The sequence below is a fragment of the Alligator sinensis genome, unplaced genomic scaffold (genome assembly GCF_000455745.1).
Source record: "Alligator sinensis unplaced genomic scaffold, ASM45574v1 scaffold124_1, whole genome shotgun sequence".
Classification (NCBI taxonomy): domain Eukaryota; kingdom Metazoa; phylum Chordata; order Crocodylia; family Alligatoridae; genus Alligator; species Alligator sinensis.
The window spans coordinates 2,861,251-2,879,995 of NW_005842020.1; positions in this window are offsets into that span (position 1 = coordinate 2,861,251).

Consider the following 18,745-nt stretch of genomic DNA (forward strand, 5'->3'; position numbering starts at 1 on the left):
AGGGACATGGTAATGCATATCTGGGTACATTTTTTGCTTTTTTTTCTGAATGAAGAAAATAATGCAGTGTATTTGCACTTGACTTCACACCTGCAATTTTATACCTCACTGGTTTTAATCTTGTGAAAACAGACATCTAATTGTTTTAACCTTTGAAGAAGGATCATTTGCAATGCTACACAGTCCTGTCTGAATTTGGTGTTTATGTAATTCATCCTTTTGTAATGTCTGGATTATTGGCCATTTACTGTGGCTATTTGGATCATGAAACCTCTAATACACAGTACTGTTTAGTTATGATGTTTCTTCCCAGTATCTATCATGAATACTATGGTGTGCCAGCCATGATCACAATTAACATCTAGTCTACTTTGATTTAAAAGTACTGATTCAGCCTCTGTGTTTTATATAAAAATAGCATAGCCTTTCTAAATTTAGAACAGTTATTCTTTGAACCCATAATTCTAACCCTTCTGCCAAGTATTGGGTTCAATTTTGGGATACTAAATATATTTTTCCTTGGCTTGAGACCCCACCCAGACTACCTGGGAAATACTAAATGAATTACTAGGGTGCCCCACATAAGCAAAAACCCTCTTCTCACAAGCAGTGTAAACACAAAAGATTTATTACAGAAAACAGAAAAACACTAAATGCAATTTAAACCACTAACTACGAGGCATAGTCTATAGGTTGTGTTGTGCCAGCGGAAGCTGCTAGAGAGCGTGGGTCCTTCTGTGGTGCAAAGGGCCTCTCATTGCTCTTGAAGGAATGGGAGCATGCCATTCTCTGCTCCCACAGAGAGGTTGTATGTGTGTGCAGGGAGTGTCTACAGCTCCAGACAGCATGCATGCACCCAAAAACTTCTGGGCTGGATTATATGGCCTGCTAAAATGAAACTGCAGGAAAAACTCCAAAAGGAGCCACATTGATTAATGGCTACAGCCTGTCCAACCACACAACTTGGCCAGAACAAAAGACCATCAAAAGAAACAAGGGGAAAGACCAGGTTTACCCTCTAGATCTTGGCTGCATGTAGTTTGGGGTCACAGCTCCGATCCCTTGCAGTGTCCTCCTAATTAATTTGTAGGCAGCCACAAGATCACTTCTCAGCCTTCTCTTGTGGAGGCTGAAAAGTTCCAGGTCCCTCAGTCTCTCCTCATAGCGCTTGTTCTGTAAGCTCCTAACCATATGAGTGGCCCTCCTCTGGATCCTCTCAAGTCTATCAACATCCTTCTTGAAGTACGGCACCCAAAACTGGACACAGTACTCCAACTGTGGTCTGATCACATAGAGGGGAAGTATCACCTCCTTAGATTTGTCATGCATCTGTTGATGCATGATAAAGTGTGGTTCGCTTTGTTGATGATTTTGTCACACTGACAACTCATGTTCATCTTGGAGTCCACTACAACTCTGAGATCCCTTTCTGCTTCTGTGCTGCTGAGATGGTCACTTTCCAGCCAGTAGTTGTGCTGGATATTTTTGCACCCTAGGTGCAGCACTCTGCACTGGCCCTTGTTGTACTGCATCCTATTGTGTACTGTCCACTTTTCTGCCCATCATTCGCAACCTTGGACAGAATACACTTCACACCCACACCCAAGGCACTGATGAAGATATTGAAGGGTACAGACTCCTGCAGGGTCCCCCAGTGCCCCAACCTGATCTGATCCTCACAACCCCACCCCCCACCCTGTAAAAATTAAATTTAAACATGTAAAGTAAATTTAAATCTGTAAATTACATAGTTTGCAGGTCTGCAGTATAAAAAAGTTGGGAACCCCTGCCATATACCCCTGCCAGCCTGCACCCCATGCTCCTACCACCCTGCCCTGAGCCTCGCTGGCACTGGCTCTGGAACATTAGTGCATGCCCCATGCTCTCACACTTCCGCTTGCCCACCCCGTACTTTCACACCCCACACTCCATCCCCACCGCTGCTTTCCCCACTTTCCTGCCCATCTGCTGGCCACTCTGCAACCCGTGACTCCCAGACCCACAATACCATACCCACACACACACATGCTCACAAACCCCCATACCCACCCACCCACAGCTCTCCACAAATCCCATGCCCGCCCATAGCTCCCCAACTCTCTTGCACACTGCACATAATATATGAGTAAGACTGCATTTTAGGCTATTATACAATCACTTCTACATATACAGCACAAACACACAAATCAGGACAAAAATATATTTTTAAAATGAAATTAAAATATATTATTATGGGTTGTTTGATTTTTAGTATATAATTCGTTTTTTCTTTCCCCTAAGACGGCAAACCCTCTTCCCCAAAAGGAGTACTTCCAGGGGCAAGAGGGTGGACGTCTGGTGACAAAAGTCAGAGGTTAAGGGGGTGGGACTTCTGATCCCAAGATGGCAACCAGGGGGCGGGGCACCTGTCTAGGGGTGGGGCTACCCATATGGCCCTTGACAGCTTGCCAAAACTCGGTAACTGGCCCTCTTCCTGAAATAATTGCCTACCTCTGGGTTGGTGTTTTACACATACTATCTGCTTTACATATACTATCCATCCAGGACCAGAAGGTGCTGACCTTGGCCTTCACCCACACCTCCAACTGGGACCAGCAAGGATATTGGTTCCAAAGGCATGCTGAAAAAGCAGTAGAAGCCAGTAGTCTGGGGCCTCTCCTTTCTTCTCCCTTTCTGATCCCTTCACTGAAGCCAAGCCAGGGGGCCAGAAGGACATTAGGGAACATATGGGGTTGTAACATTTTTCACATGCTAGACATCTGGGAATTCAGTTAGCACAGAACCTGATAGGCAACACATAGGCGGCCCTAGTAAGAAAGCTAAAGAAACAATGCATTATTTTTTCAATGACCTTCTGGTAGGAAGATAAAAATGAAAGTGATATGATAGGTTTATTTATTTTTAATTTATATTTTTTAATTATTTTAATTACCATACATATATATTGAGGCAGTGTGTGGTGCTGTTGGATATAGCGGTGAGGCTGGATCTGCTTCTGGCCCCATGCACCCTCCCTCACCCGCCACATTCAGCCCCATGTGCCAGAGTGGGGGGGCAAGGCCAGCATCACTGACCTCCCCCCTCCCCCCCCATTCTGGCCCTGCTGGAGGATGGCAGGGACACCACTGCCATGACAGTGCACTCCCCCACTCCATCTGCATTGTCACTGCCTCCTCCACCTCCACCTCCAGGGAGCAGGGCCAGGGGGGAGCTGGCCTCTCCCCACCCCCATCCACCCCCACTGTCCCCGTCGTAATGGTGGTGTTCCACCGCACCACCACCACCTCCTGTCTGGAACACTCTTGGAGCACTCTGCCTGGCTACCAAGACAACCAGAGTGTGAATAAAGCATTTTGAACAGACAGACGGACTAAGGCTTTTATAATATTAGAATATTGCTATATATATGTACACACACACACATGTGTACATTGTATATATTTACCTATGTATACACACACGCACATATATTCACACATTCACATACACACACACACCCATATATATAATCAAGTGGTTTTAATGAGGCTAGCTTAAGAATATAACATGTGGGTGTAATACACACACACATTCTATTGTATTCTATTCTATTCTGTTCTTTTCTATTCTTGAGCCAATCTCATCTAAAAACCTCTGATTAAAATTAATCTGTACATAGATTTTAAATGAATTAGATAGTTTTTATGGCTCATAACTTTTCTGCACTTAGAGTTATGATACTGCATTTTCTATTCCATGCACAAAAAAATTCAGGTAGATGTTAGAAAACCATGTAGTCAGAAAGCCAGGACGTGCAAAATTAAGGTTGAAAGTACAGCTTTAACTCTAACCCTTGTTCTTGCATCTTAAACTATGGTTTTAAAGTTATTTGACAGTTAAATTATTTAATGCAAACTGAAATTGTTTCTAGAAGCTAAGATAGTAACATGTATTGATCACTCCCTCTAGACTCAGCAATAGAACAAATCTTCACAGCCTCAAAGCATAACACTGCATGGAGCCTCTCAATTTTATTGACAACAGAATGCAGAGCAGAGGTGCTCTACCTCCTGTCTCTTTTCTATCTCTCAGTGCTAAGCAACATTTTAGTCCCTCACTTTCTGATGGAAATCTTTTATCATTGGATAGCATGAGGAAGTCAGCTCCACATTCAGCAACTTTCAGCAGTGGAGCAAAAAGAAATTTCTCTCTCTCCTCTGTTATGTTAATATCTGCAATCATGCATCTCCAGGTTTCCATTGTATAACTCCATTTTTTTTTTTTCTGTCTGTAATCACTAAATTTCTGTTATATCTGGCTGTGTTCTCTACCTCTTATAGAGATGGAAATCTACTAACGGGAGTATTATGATTAGAGACTTGCAGTGATATGGCTTGTTTTGATTCCTGAGCCACTCCCAATGGTTAGTTTATCATTGTTGTAGGTCTTTGAATTTGAATTTTGAATAATGGCTCTCTTTTGTAGTACCAAATCCAGATTTATCTAGCACTGTAGAAGATGGGAGTTGTAGTCAGACCAAAAACCTCAATCCAGAAGTGAATGATCATGCAAGGCAACACAAATACACCTCCCATGAGGAAATCAAAATATTTCAGGTTTTGAATGAACATTTACCATTTTTCATGGTGTATGGGTTGACACAGTGTATAAGTCGACCCCATTTTTCTGATCCAAAAATCTAGGAACTTTATAAGTTGATCTATCTTTTTGGATTAGAAATATGAGGTTGACTTATACTGGCCCTTGTATGCTCTCACTGTGGGCTGGGCACCCAGGGGCTGAACATGTGCTGGAGTGACACTTGCAGTGAATGGTGCCAGGCTTGGCACTCAGCTTGTGTGGCTCAGGAAGTGCTGCTTGAAGGGGATAGGGTTAGGCTCAGTGCTTGACTGGTGCAACCCCATCTCCTGCAAACAGAGCTGCCTGGGCTGCACCAGCAGAACACTGAACCTGGTGCTGCTCGCAGGGCATAGGGCTCTACCTACCAAGCACTGAACCAAGCACTGTTCAGAGGGGACAGGGTCAGGCTCAGCGCTTGGCTGGTGTTGCCCAGGCAGCACTGCTCACAGGGAACAGGAACAGGCTCTGCATCTGGCTGAGCAGCATCTCCATGGTGATGGCAAGGCCCACAGGCCAAGCTCTGGCTGGCCCTGGGCCCCATGGCCTCTAGTGTAATGGGTACTGTTGGTAGGTGAAGAAGGTTGGGTCAGGTCAGGTCTGGGCTGGGGGTCAAAAGTATTTATAAGGTGTGTAACAGGAGGGCATCCTTGGGTTGCTGTGCTCTCCCCTGATGCCTCCTTTACCGTGCCAAGCTGCCTACAGGGCACCCTCTATTCTCTCCTGCCACGTCTTTGCTGTTATATATATGTTATAGGGAGGCTGCCTTTTCGTTCTCTTGGACACGGTACTCCTATTCTACCCTGGTCCCATTTCTGGAATGGGTGTTCCTGTACACCCCAGCCTTATGAGCTATGCATGGCTCCAACCATCCCTGTATGATGCCCCAAGCCTTGCAGATGGAATAGATGATCTTCGGTCTCTGGTCTCTCAGCTGTGCCTCACTGGGTGCTCGGGCTCTCCGCAGCCCTATCTCTCAGCTGTGCCTCACTGGGCGCTCGGGCCCCACAAGACCTTGTCTTGTTTTACCTTACTGGGCACTAGGGGTCAGCACTCCCAAGGCTACGCCCTTCCTGGCGCTCAGGGTCGGCACACTTCCAATACTGCCCTTTCTGGCTTACGTTGGTTGCTGCCCACTCTCTGGGGCCTCTCACATTGCTGCCCCCTTCTCTTGGGCCAGGGTCCCCACACTCCCATGACTCCCCTATGAGGCCTCCTCCGACCCCTAATAGCCTCACCCAAACCTCCGGTTTCAAACAGCAAACACAAAGCATAAGCCCCTGGGCTTAACATAAATCTCAGCCCTCTGGCTCCAACATTCTTCCCACCACACCAGGGGTGCTCTATCTCTCACCATCTCAGCCTGCTCGTGTATTCAGGCCTCTTCTCTATACTCACTCCGGCAGCACTTCTTCCCCCCTTGATGGCCAGCAGGGAACTGCCAGCCTGGTCCCAGCCCTGGAGTTTATATAGGAGCCAGGCCCTGCCCCTTCCGATCAGATAACCAGCCAGGTATGGGTCCCTAGCTCCCTCTGGTTATCCTAGCAACCAGCACCTGAGTATTTATTCCAGCTGTACAAGTAACAGGCACATTAGTCTCCTGCTACAAGGTGTATAAGTCAAGGTCGGAATTTAAAGGTAAATATTTTGGCTTCAAACCTTGACTTATACACCATGAAATATGGTAAGTGGAAATTGCTTTGTTTACAAAACAAGGCAATTTTTTCATCAAAAACAATTCTGACAAAAAATATTTCTACCAGCCTTTCTGGAAATGCATATTTTTAACATCAGAGGAAAACATTTCAGAAATATTCAAGTATGAAAACAGGGATTATGAGACTCCCAACACAATTTTAACTACACATGTTCTTACTTCTGCAGCTATAATCAGAGCCAACAAGTGTAACTAGTACGTAATAGTCCCAACTGTTAATACCCCACTTTGCTTCCTGCTGACTGTTAATACCCCACTTTGCTTACTGCTGAAAGTTCATTACTTTCAGGCTGCAAGTCCATAGCTAAAATGTGTTGGAAGCAGAACTTCTAATACAGATTTTTGGTTATAATTGCAGTTTAGTCCATTGCTAGGTATTAAAGGGAGAATCTGTGAATACTGTTCTTACAGTGCCCTTTCCATTCCATGCCCATGGTGACACAGAAGAATTGTGCATTAATAGGACCAACTTTTAACATTTTTCTACTTCACTGAGGTTAAACTAGTCAGAATTTTTCAGGCTCACATTCTGTGTTCTTCTATCTTTTTTTCAAATATCACATGAACCTTTAACATTAGCTTATTACAAGCTAAGCCAAATAAATTGATAGATTTTTTTCCCACTCTCTTAGATGAGCTCTTTTTTAGCAAGCCAGCATTGTGATCCTCCAAAATCATGAAGCTGTTTATCTCTTGGGTGTGTGTCTTGTATGAGTATCAGTCATCTCCAGATTTGAACATGCTGTTGAAAATTCCTGTCCCTTCTTTCCTGCAATAGACACCATTTTCTATGAGGAGGCAGATAGCCCAGTGTTTTGGGACTGATAGGCCCAAGTTCAGATCACTGGTCTACCACAAATGTATATATGTTCGAATAAATAGCTAAATAGAATTTATGGTGCAGTCCCCTCATTTGTACAATGCGAATATTTTATTTACTTTAATCTAAGATGACCCACATTTAAGATGACCCCCCTCAATAATTAGATTCTACACATGGAAAAATATTTTAATGTATTATACTTTTTCATGTATAGAATCTTATTATTTAAAGGTCAACTTTACTTTATCCACCCCACACCCCACCACTGCAGGGGGTGAGGCAGGAAGAGGCAGGCATCCCCCTTGCCCTTCTGCTCCTCTTTCTGTCCCTCCCCCCCATTCTCTGCTCTGTGCTTCCTCTTCCCCCACCCCAATCTGTTCTTCCTCTCCCTCCCTTCTACTACCCCCATCCTCTGCTCTCCTTGCTCCCCACCCCCCAGGCTCTGCCCCCCCTTCTTCCCTTCCCCACAAGGCTATGTTTCCCACTTCTTCTTCTCTTACCCTTACTCCATGCTCATAGGCTCTGTCCCTGTTCTATCCTGGGGCATGAAGCAGGGCCCTAGCCGAGCCTCCAGAGTAGCTGTGCAGGCTGCACGCTGCTGCTACAGGGCTGGTCTGGAGCCATGCTCAGTGCCTCCAGATGCAGTGTGGATGGAGCCTGCTGGTGTGGAGTTGGGAGGGGAGGTGGGGGAAGAGGCTTCAGAAGAGAGATGAAGGAGGGCAAAGACAGAGGGGGTGAAGTAGGGGCAGGAAGCAGATGCAGCTATATCCCTTACCCCAGGTAGGGGCTGGGGTAAGGGAGCCTGTTGTCTTACTTGATTCTAAGACAACAGGCTCCCCTACCCCCAGTGTTAAATGGGGAATAATATTGTCTTAAAATTGAGTAAATATGGTACTAATATTTTCCTACCTCACTGGAAATTCTATAAAGACTGAAACACCAAAAATCTGGCAATGAAGACTACATTGGTCTCTGAGATATATAACCCTAGTCTACACTACAATATTCTGCCAGCAGAACATGGAAAGTGTTTTGTTGGTAGCACTTTAATAGCCTGTGTAGTGGCAAAGTCACTTAAACTATTCTGAGCAAAAGAAGGTGTCCACTGTCATCTGGCAGTTGACAGAAGTCACTTGCAGACATTCCCACAATTAGTGATGTTTTCAGCAGCTGCTGTCTTCCCAGGGTGCATTTCAGGTTTTTGTGGCTGGCATAGCTGCTTTAAAACTACCAGAAGCACTTGCTTGCATACTTGCCCTAGCTCCCTGGACCAGGTAAGCATAAACCAGGTCATAAGTTCCTATCCCTACCAAACTGCCCATCAAAACACACACTACTCTTTTCCTAGATACAAGTAGTAGCCCCTACTTTTTGTTTTAAGTCATTCTTCTTTATTATCTCCCTTCATCGTAAATCATTACTGAAATCCAACAGTTGGCAAATGTGGAAAAGTTTGGTTTTCTGAAAGCAAGATTTGCCAACCCCCTTTGGTCCCCCCCAGAACCCCATCCTTTCATACTGTTAATTAGGAGATATTGCTAACTGTGCAGGCAATATATTTTCTGTTACTCATAAGTGAACGCATAATAGCAGTTGTATGTCATGCCTGGCACATCAGAATGAATCCATTCCCCTTATGGGCTGTTAAATATGCTTGCTGAACAGTACTCATGAAAACTGAAGTGAATGCCACCTACCCCCCAGGTGTCCTGAGCTTAACTGTACATCTGCACAAGACTCAACCTAAATAAAAGTCTGCTATGGTCTTAGACCATGAAGAGAGGGGAAAAACTACTGTTTGGTAATGCTAAGTGATGTATGCTATGCCATTGTCATAACAACCAAGTAGTCCTTGTGCAGGTTCCTATTATTTAAAAAAAAAATGTAAGGGCTATGCAGAGGATAAAGTACAGTGCCTGTGCTTTACTTCTAACAAAGGAGTTGGAATTTTGTAAACTAAAATGCAAAAGATGTTTCTAGGATTGCTTCTTGTTGCCCTATGAGGTCAGGCCAGCTCTCAGGATCTCAATATTGTGCTGTTAGACAGAAGGGTGTGACACAATTGCACATATACGAACACACAAATCAATTAGGTGCATACACACACATACACACACGCACTACCAGCTCCAGAAAGACCAAAACCAAAACAAATACAACTTGCTAGCAAAATAAAATCCTGAAGCTTATCCTATGTCTTAGCTCACTTATACTTATCTATAGGGAATAGAGGGGGAGAGACAAAGTCAGAAATGGTTCGGGAAGTGGAGGGAATGCAATTTAAAAAGAAAGAAAAAACAAAGAATAACTGAGGGTCTTCCTAAAGCTTCTTACTTGTCAATATTTATTTCCTAGGCAAAACTTTAGGGAAATTTAAAGAGAAGAATATACCATCTTAGGTAAGAAACAATATACGGAGAAAAGTTATGGAACATTTCTCCATATAAGATTTTTTTAAGGAGTGACAGAGTGCTGGACGACATCTGATCATAGATGAAAACAGTGTTTGTGCCAAGTAGCTTACTGTCAAAGGATCTGCAGACTCCAAACATTGACTGAAATGAGCACAGGTGCAGGATGAGTGAGATTTTCTATGCAAAATTCTTCACTTTCTTTGTGCCCTGTGTATTTTTTTTGTCTTTGTCATAGCCCCTTATACCCACTTTGCATAGTTGGAAATGACAAGATAGGGTGGAAGCCTATGGTTGTTGGAGGAATAGTTGTAGGGATTAGATTTATGGCAATGCTTAACTATAATCAAGGCCCCTGTAAACTCTGTCACTCTGTAGTCATTATGTTTGTTATTGAACCACCTTCTTAGACATGTGCTTCTGAATTCAAGCATTAATTTAAAATCTATTTCAAGTTTCTAGCCTTAATTATTTTGAAGAAAGCCTTAAAAACAATAACCAATTGTAAATTGGTACAGTCATTTTCATAAAACTAAAGACGGTTTGAAATGGTGGATCTGGAGGTGGAGGGGTGAAGTGGCATATTCACCTTTAAAAGGTGGCGGTTAAGTCTTAAAGCTAAGTATAACAAATTAAATATGATCACTTTTATGCTGATGGTTATTTTAGGAGAAACATCCAGTTTATAAATGTCCCATGCTCAAGTGTCAAGGTCTCCAACTTTGTCGTTAAGAACTTCTGCAACAATGCAGTCATACATTGTTAATAAAAAAAGTTACTTTTTTATTTAAATAATGCTGCCAAGAATTTCCAGTTGATTGCACTACAGTTCTGCAGAACAAATTAATCTTACTACAGAATTAGGGCCTTCCTCGTTGTAAAGTACACAAGGCCTTGACCTTAACAGCATTGCAATTATCTTTCTCACTCAAAAATCCCTGATTCTTAAATTCTTTCCCAGGAAGATTAGTCTAAGCAAATTAAAATCTGCCCTGGGGTTTCTGTTTTATTTACCAGGTTCTTGTTCAACAAAAAGCACACGAACCTGAAAAGTGTTTACATTCGTTCATAGAGATTAAGCTCCAGAACTCCCTTTACTAATTTTTGTTCAACATATCTCTTTAATGAGTACCCCAAAACCCTTTTCAGGGCCTTAAGCTTCCCTATACATCATTACCTCAGTTTAGGAAGACATGCTCAACTGAGATACTGAAGCACCTTTAGAATTTAACCCTCTCTGAATTTTGATAAGTTTCTGATTCAGTGGGTTATTGTCCTAGCCAAGCCATTCTAGAGTGGTTGAACAGTCACTGCAGTCTAGTGGCATGTGCATGTCTTACAGTATCACATTATTAGAGGTGAAATTACAAAAGTGATGCATTAATATTGCCAGGTAAGATAGAAAATCTTTCATACACGTCTCCCCTTTCTTTCTATATTCTGGTTTTGTACTGTTAGTTTATTTTCCCTTTCTTCCTTTTCTCTTCTTTTCTCTTTAGCAAACACAATTTACAAAATACTTTTTCAAGACTGTCTCCAGGAAATGGCATGTCAGCTGAAAGTTTTGTCAGACAATTTAGAAATCTTAACCAGCAATCTGTTTTATTAATACATGGTATGTATACCACCAGGTCTGAAACTGTTTCTCTGAAGGCCCAGAGGGCTGCAAATATGGAATTTATCGCATGACTGCAACCTTTGTGATGTTGCTTGTAGCTTCTAGTAAATACATTTAAACAGGGTAATCAGGATTTTGTGTCGATAAATATTAGAATGTGTGAGGGTCACTGCAAGGGTGGTGGATGGCTTTTAGTTGGTACATGGGAGACTAGAATGATATAACCCTTTAAGGTAGTCATGGGACTAAAACCTGAGTACCTCGGCACTGCTGGGAGTAGGATCTTTGAGGGATCATCTACACTGCCCCTAGTCTATAAACAGGAGAGCCACTGAGAATCATTCCCTGCCTTTTTAGTCCAAGTCAGTATGTGAGCAAGATCAGAAATTTGGTAGCACATACACCTGAGCATAGGCCCTTTTTAGCCTTCCTGACTGAAATAATTTTTACTCCCCAGAAATAGAAATTTCCAGAGATACCATATCACACCATGAAGCTGTGAAAAATTTTGTTTGGATGTCTGCAGATCTTTTTTTTCCAGCCAATTTCATAGTTTCATAGTTTTAGGGTCGGAAGGGACCTAACAGATCTTCTAGCCCGACCCCTGGCCAGGGCGGGAGAACAACAAAAGAACCCTAAACAAAAAACGGGACTCAAATGAGTCCAGCCAGGTAGGTATCCAGCCTCTTCTTAAAGAGCCCCAGGGTAGGGGCCAGCACCACCTCCCTTGGAAGTTGGTTCCAGCTCCTAGCCGCCCTAACTGTGAAGTAGTTTTTTCGGATGTCCAATCTGTACCTCCTGTCCATCAACTTGTGCCCATTCCTCCTTGTTATGCCAGCGGGGGCTAGGGGAACCAGCGTCTCCCCCAAACCCTTCTGGTTCCCCCTAGTGAGTTTATAGATGGTCACCAGGTCCCCCCTCAGCCTTCTCTTGTGGAGGCTGAATAGGTTCAGGTCCCGCAGTCTCTCACTGTAGGGTCTGCCCTGTTGTCCCCGGATCATGCGGGTGGCCCTCCTCTGGACCCTCTCCATGTTGTCCACATCCCTCCTGAAATGGGGCGCACAGAACTGGACACAATACTCCAGCTGCGGCCTGACCCGCGTCGCATAGAGGGGGAGGATCACCTCCCTGGCTCTACTCGAGATGCCCCTGTGGATGCACGACAAGGTCCGGTTAGCCCTGCCAACCATGCCCTCGCATTGTCGGCCCATGTTCATCTTGGAGTCAATAATGACACCAAGATCCCTTTCCGCCTCCGTGCTCTCAAGTAGGGAGTTCCCCATCGTATAAGTGTGCTGCTGGTTCCTACTCCCCAAGTGCAGCACCCTGCACTTGTCCGTATTGAAACACATCCTGTTCCTGTTTGCCCACCCCTGTAACCTATCCAGATCCTTCTGCAATCTCTCTCTCCCTGCTAGCGTGCTCACCTCCCCCCAAATTTTGGTGTCATCAGCGAATTTAAACAGGTTGCTTTCCACCCCAACATCAAGATCGCTGATGAAGAAATTGAACAGCGCAGGCCCCAGGACCGAGCCCTGGGGGACTCCACTACCCACCTCCCCCCAAGTCGAGTATGATCCATCCACCACCACCCTCTGAGTGCGACCCTTCAGCCAATCTGCAATCCATCTGACTGTGTAGGCATCTATGCCACAGTCGCCTAGTTTATTAATTAGGATGGGGTGAGAGACGGTGTCAAAGGCCTTGCTGAAGTCCAGAAAGACTACATCCACCGCGACACCTGCGTCCATGGCCTTTGTGACCTGATCATAAAAGGCAATCTGGTTGGTCTGACATGATCTCCCCCTAATAAATCCATGCTGATTGCCCCTGAGCATCATTTGACCTGCAGGTGATTTTTTTTCCAGTCATTTTAACCTCCACTGGCAGATAAACTATGTAAATTTGCCATATACCTATGGCATGGACAGCCTACCACTTTCTACTCTGAGATATCTGAATTTATTATTAAATCTTCAGCTTACTGTTACCAAATTTAAACCAAGAAAGAAAAAGAGAGAGAGAAAGAAATTCCTTTGAAATTATCAGGCCTCAGAATGTGTTTTAGATGCTAATGCTTCATGGAAAAATACTTTTCCAAGTTAAAAAGATTAACTGTGGTATTATAAACTTCCTGATTAAGCATTTTAGCTAACATGTAATATTTTTTTTAATCTCAGAGCTTTCATGTCTATAACACAATAATTTAAAGCCAGTTTCTTTAAATTCATTTCTTCACTGTTTGATTAGAAGGCATTTTAAATCTACAAAATGAACAGATTTAAAAATAGACCCAAGTTATCATAGATATGTATAGCAATGTAAACCCCCACCCCCCCATGTACTTTGCTTAGCAAATGCATCCTTAAACAATAAAATATGCATATGAATATATTGGAAAAGATGGATCTCTTTTGGAAGAACACAGACTATGCAAGGACAGTTGTCTGGTTTGCTCTTCTGTGGTCATATATGTGGATAGGACAAAACCAGGCAAACAACTTCTTCCCCATAACCCCAAACTCTCACCATTCTATGCATGTCCATAATGCAAATAACGTATGTATACACTATAAGTCTTTGCAGGGACAGAGCCAGAATGTGAGCTATCCTGACAGCCAGGTAGATGCACATTTATAACTGCATTTTCATACAGGTGCCATATCAGATCTGAGAACTGAGACTGGTGTAGTCTTTGACAAAAGGTGCTGACTCTAGCAGGGCCAGGATTTTCCCTGAAGTTTGATAAGTTAAACATCATTTATTTATTTGTGAGATAAATAAAGGCTCAAGGAAGCTCAGGAGAGCAAAATAACAGGCGAAGGAGCAAGAGAACAGAACTTAAAAGACAGGCAGAATATCAACATAAAATAGAACCCCTGTAAACAATACCCCATCTGTGTTGCCAGATTGACAAGCTATGGTAGTTTCTTGGTTGACTTAAAGTATCACACTAGTAATTAGGACAACTGGAGTTGTTGGTAATAAATGCAATATATGACTAGCATGTTATATTTGAGTAAATCATTTGTATTTTTAAATCAATTATACATCTACATAAGTATTTTATTAATAATTTATCAGATTATGGTTTTTTCCTTTCAATCACCAAGGAAATGTTAACAGTTACTTTTTTCATCACATGATTACATTGGATATTTACACAGGGAAAGTCAACATCTGTCTTCAAAGAGCAGTGAAGAAAGTGTAACCCTTGGTGCAAAGTGCTACCCGCGGCCATGTCCAGACGTTCGGGATCTGGGGTGTCAGGTAGTTCTACCCATGCTCAGCTCACCTATGAGTGCCCATAGGTTTCCTGAGAGAAGGGGCTCCCTTTTACAATGGAGAGATCTTGGAGACTCAGGAATAACTACCCGCAGAACTTAATTATAAACAGGGAATAATTATAATATGCAAACGAATAGTAAATGATATCAAAAGTTTGAAATACTCTATTTGCAATACAACAAGGGTAAGTTTATACAAAAATAGCAGTTAATAGCGATTTACACTTAAGATATAATCAATTTGATGGATACAAAGCTAATAGCTGATACATATGCTAAATGCATATGCTAAATGCTAATGCTCATTACATTACCCCCCTAATTAATTATTCACAACTAATAAATGTTTTCCCCAATTTATGTCCAATGGATGGAGGGAGGGGCAGTCCCTCACTCCTTTCATCATGGGCTTTGAGGCTCCAGCTGTCTTGGACTATCCCACATAGGCCCAGGTGTCTCGCATTTGGCAGAGGCTGTTCTCACTCCAGACCCCTGCAAAACACAGATTCTTCCCCACACACCGCCATACACACTTCTCTGCCTGCGTACTCTCTCTCCAAGCCCAGAGAGATATTTATGCAATTAAACACACAGAGAAAAGCATGCTCTGCCTGTGCATCCTGCACACTCTGGGATCCCATGGCCCTTGAACACTCAGGCTGTGTGCTATGAACTCTAGCAACCACATGGTCCAGAAACCCCTACCAGCTGCATGCCTTGAAACTTTCACTGTGTCCTCTGGCTGCAAATCCTCAATCCCTTTTCCTGGGTTGTTACCTCACACCTGGGCCAGAATTTCTCTTCCCCTTGGTTTTATTCCCCCTGTTTCAAAGCACTCACCAACAGACAGGCCAGGCAGCACCTCTGGTCTCACTTCTCCTTTAGGCACCTAGGCACACTGAGACTTCCCCTCAGGTCGTGCCTCCCTGGGTCCTAGCCCACACAGGCATCTTGGAAACTCCCCCTTACTGGCGTCTCTTTCCACCAAGCTGGCACCATTCTGCCACAGTCCTTTCCCTGGCCACTCACTCAGGGGGTTTATCACACTCTTTTACTGACCCCCTAGTTTCCAAACCCAGCAGGGAATCGGCATCCTGCTCTTTAGGGGCTCCCTGGTGCTATGTCCCCACCCAAATGAATTTGTCAAGCTGGTTCATGAACTCCAAGGGCTTGTTCTAGGGCTCTGCTCTATCTTAACTTGACCTGCAGGTGCTCCACTGGCCCCCTGCCTGCTCATGAAGGCTTTGGCATGCACTTGCGGGATGAAACCATGCTGCAGACTCTCCCCAACTGTCTTCACTCAGGGCACGCTCAGCGCGCACCTCTTTCTACCACCCCCGCCCACCCGGCTGGGGGTGGAGAGACACCTGGCTTTAAGGGGAGCTGCCCAGCTGACCCCTGGGCTAGAATTTTCCATGGGCTCCAGAACTGATTTTTTAATCCTGTTGGGGAATAGTACAAGTATGGCATCCTGACTGAGACAAAATTGATGCTAGTTCTTGCTAAGGTGTCCCTGCTGGAACAATCTTCTTCGAGCATTCAGACAGAGTCTGATATAGGACAATGAATTGCCCCTTAAATTGTCTGTTACAAAAGAAATGCCAGTGCTGCCACTCCCAGCTTTTCTAACTTGGGCCTGTCAGCCATGGCATGCCAGAATCTTTTTCAATTAGCTTAGTTAAATGAGTATAAGCCAGAAAAGCACAGAAGGAATAGGCTTTTATATCTTCAAGGCAGATAGCCCCCAAATGCTTGGCCCTTAAATACATCAAAACAAATGTATATCCTAAAACAAACAAAATGTAATGCAACCTGGCCAAATGTGAGGCATGATCTCCAAAGTGAATTCTTTCCTGCCTTAGTGATCTTTGAAAAATTATCATACCTTTCATTTTGTCTGCCTCAGTGGATGGTTCCTAGTATGAAGGATGTGTTGCTGTGTCAGTACCTATATATCTAGGAAGAAAGTTTCATTGGGGAAAACCTCTTGTTTATGGAGCTATGTTTCTTTTCCAGCTCCATTTATTCATTCAATTTCCATTCATTTTTCTGCTTTCTTTATTTTTCACATTTTTCATGTTTCATTTCACTTCATAATGATATGGTTCTCAAGTAAATTAATTATTAAATACTCTATCCGATTTGTTCTTTTTGAATTCAGATCATTGGCTGATGTAAACTGGCAGAGCTCCAGTCATGAAGCTAGACTGATTTACATCAGGTGAAGTAGCTTCCTATGCAGAATTTTTATTGGATTTTTCCACGAGGATTTTTCAAGAATGTTTCTAGGATTAGAAAGGGTGAAAGCCACAAAAGCAGATTTTTTTTGTGTGTGTAACAGAGTTATTTCTGTGTCTTTCTCTTGTATTTATCTTTCTCTTATGAATCTTTCCTTACTTACAGATTTCATACATGTTTTGGTCATGCATTTTAATATCTTTTCCTCTCATATAAGTTTTCTTTCAAAACTATTGTTGTATTATTAAATTAAATAATGCCTTTGGGATATGGCTTGCATTATAAATATACAGAAAATATTATGATCTTTCGGTACTTTGGGGTCCAGCCCTGGTGAGAGAGACATGGGAAGAAACCCATTGTGCTCCCATGAACCTAAGACCCCCAAGGATCCCCAGCAGACATGCAGCAGAGCTTGACTGTGACCCCCCCGCAGAGCAGGGATGTAAGTGGGGCCTGTGGTGAGTGAGAATTAGACAGCTGTGGGAAGTAGTTGAGAGGAGATGAGGAGGGTCACCCCCCTCAACTCCTACTTGGTCCAGCCCCCCAGGGAGCCATATGACCAGTGCCACCCAGTGTGTGAGTTAAGGAAGGGAGGGCACTTACCTGCCCCCTTCTTCAATGGGTCAGGGATACCCCAAGCCCCTTGAGTGGCACAGCACTGGTGGTGGGCCCATTGCACATGTACAGAATTTAAAAGGGCCTTAGCAGAAGCTGCACTTAGGGGTCCAGAAGCCACACATTGAGAGATGTATGGGTGGCATCCCATCATACTTCCATCATCCCAGGACCCCCAGGGACCCCCAGCAAACATACAGAAGTCCCCAACCTAACCTCCAGCACAGCCAGAAGGTGAGTGGGGCCCAGGGTGGGTGGGAATTAGACAGCTGCAGGAGGCAGCTTAGAGGAGCCAAGGAGGGTCATGCTCAACCCAGCTCCTACTTGGCCCAGCCCTGCAAGGAGCCACACAACTGGAGGCTTGCAAATGGAGCATGTAAATAGCACACCAGTTAGTGTGGGAGTTTGCATGCAAGGGCAAGCAGGAGGGGCAGAAGGCTCTAGGCAGTGAGACTGAAGAGAAGGGTTTTCACAGCAGTAGCCTGGGCTACTACCTGCACCATGGTGGGGACACACTACACCCTGAACATCCCCTCTGTGACTGCCCACCCCCACCCCCAGTACCTCTGAGGCCTCCACCCAGATGGAACCCATGATTCCAGCCTCCACTCAGATGGGGCCCCTGGCTTTTGGCTGTGGGGGATGCCTGGCATGACTACAGACACATGGCATCAGGAGCAATGACACCTCCCCCTGTGAGGTTTGCTTCATATTGGAGTCTCTGGAGTGCCAGATAGGGGAGCTCCAGATTGCAGTGCAGAGGCTGCATGCCATCAGAGATGGCAAAGAGGAGATTGACTCCTACTGCCATGCTCTTCACCTGAAGAAAGCAGAGGGAAGAAATAGATTGCCTGCCAGAACAAGGGTGGACAAGAGGAGCTCCCATACTATCCAGCCAGAGGTTTGAATGAAGGTTGTCTCTGGCCTCGAGGGTTGCTGCACTAGGGTCACCTCCCCCCTGGATTTTTGCAACAGGTATGAACCCCTTGCAGCACCAGTAGGGTCAGCAGATTAACCAGCTCCTGCACATGGGGAAGAAACACAACCAGCTACCATCCCTAAGACAAAACGCAGAGTGGTCATCATGGGAGACTCCCTCTTGAGGGGAAGAGAGGGAGCAATCTGCCACCCTGACTCCTTATCCCATGAGGTCTGTTGCCTCCCAGTGGCCCATATCTGGGATGTAGCTGAGAGGATCCCAAACTTACCTGGCCCTCTGACCACTACCCTATACTCCTTATCCATCTGGGCACAAATGACGTAACTTGGAGCAATCCCTACTGGGTTATTAATGACTACAGGGCTCTGGAAGCGGGGCCTAGGGGGTTGAGGGCACAGGTAGTTTTCTTCTCGGTCCTTTTGGTTATGGGTCATGGGCTGAGGAGGGAGAGACAAATTGAAGCAGTGAACAGAAGA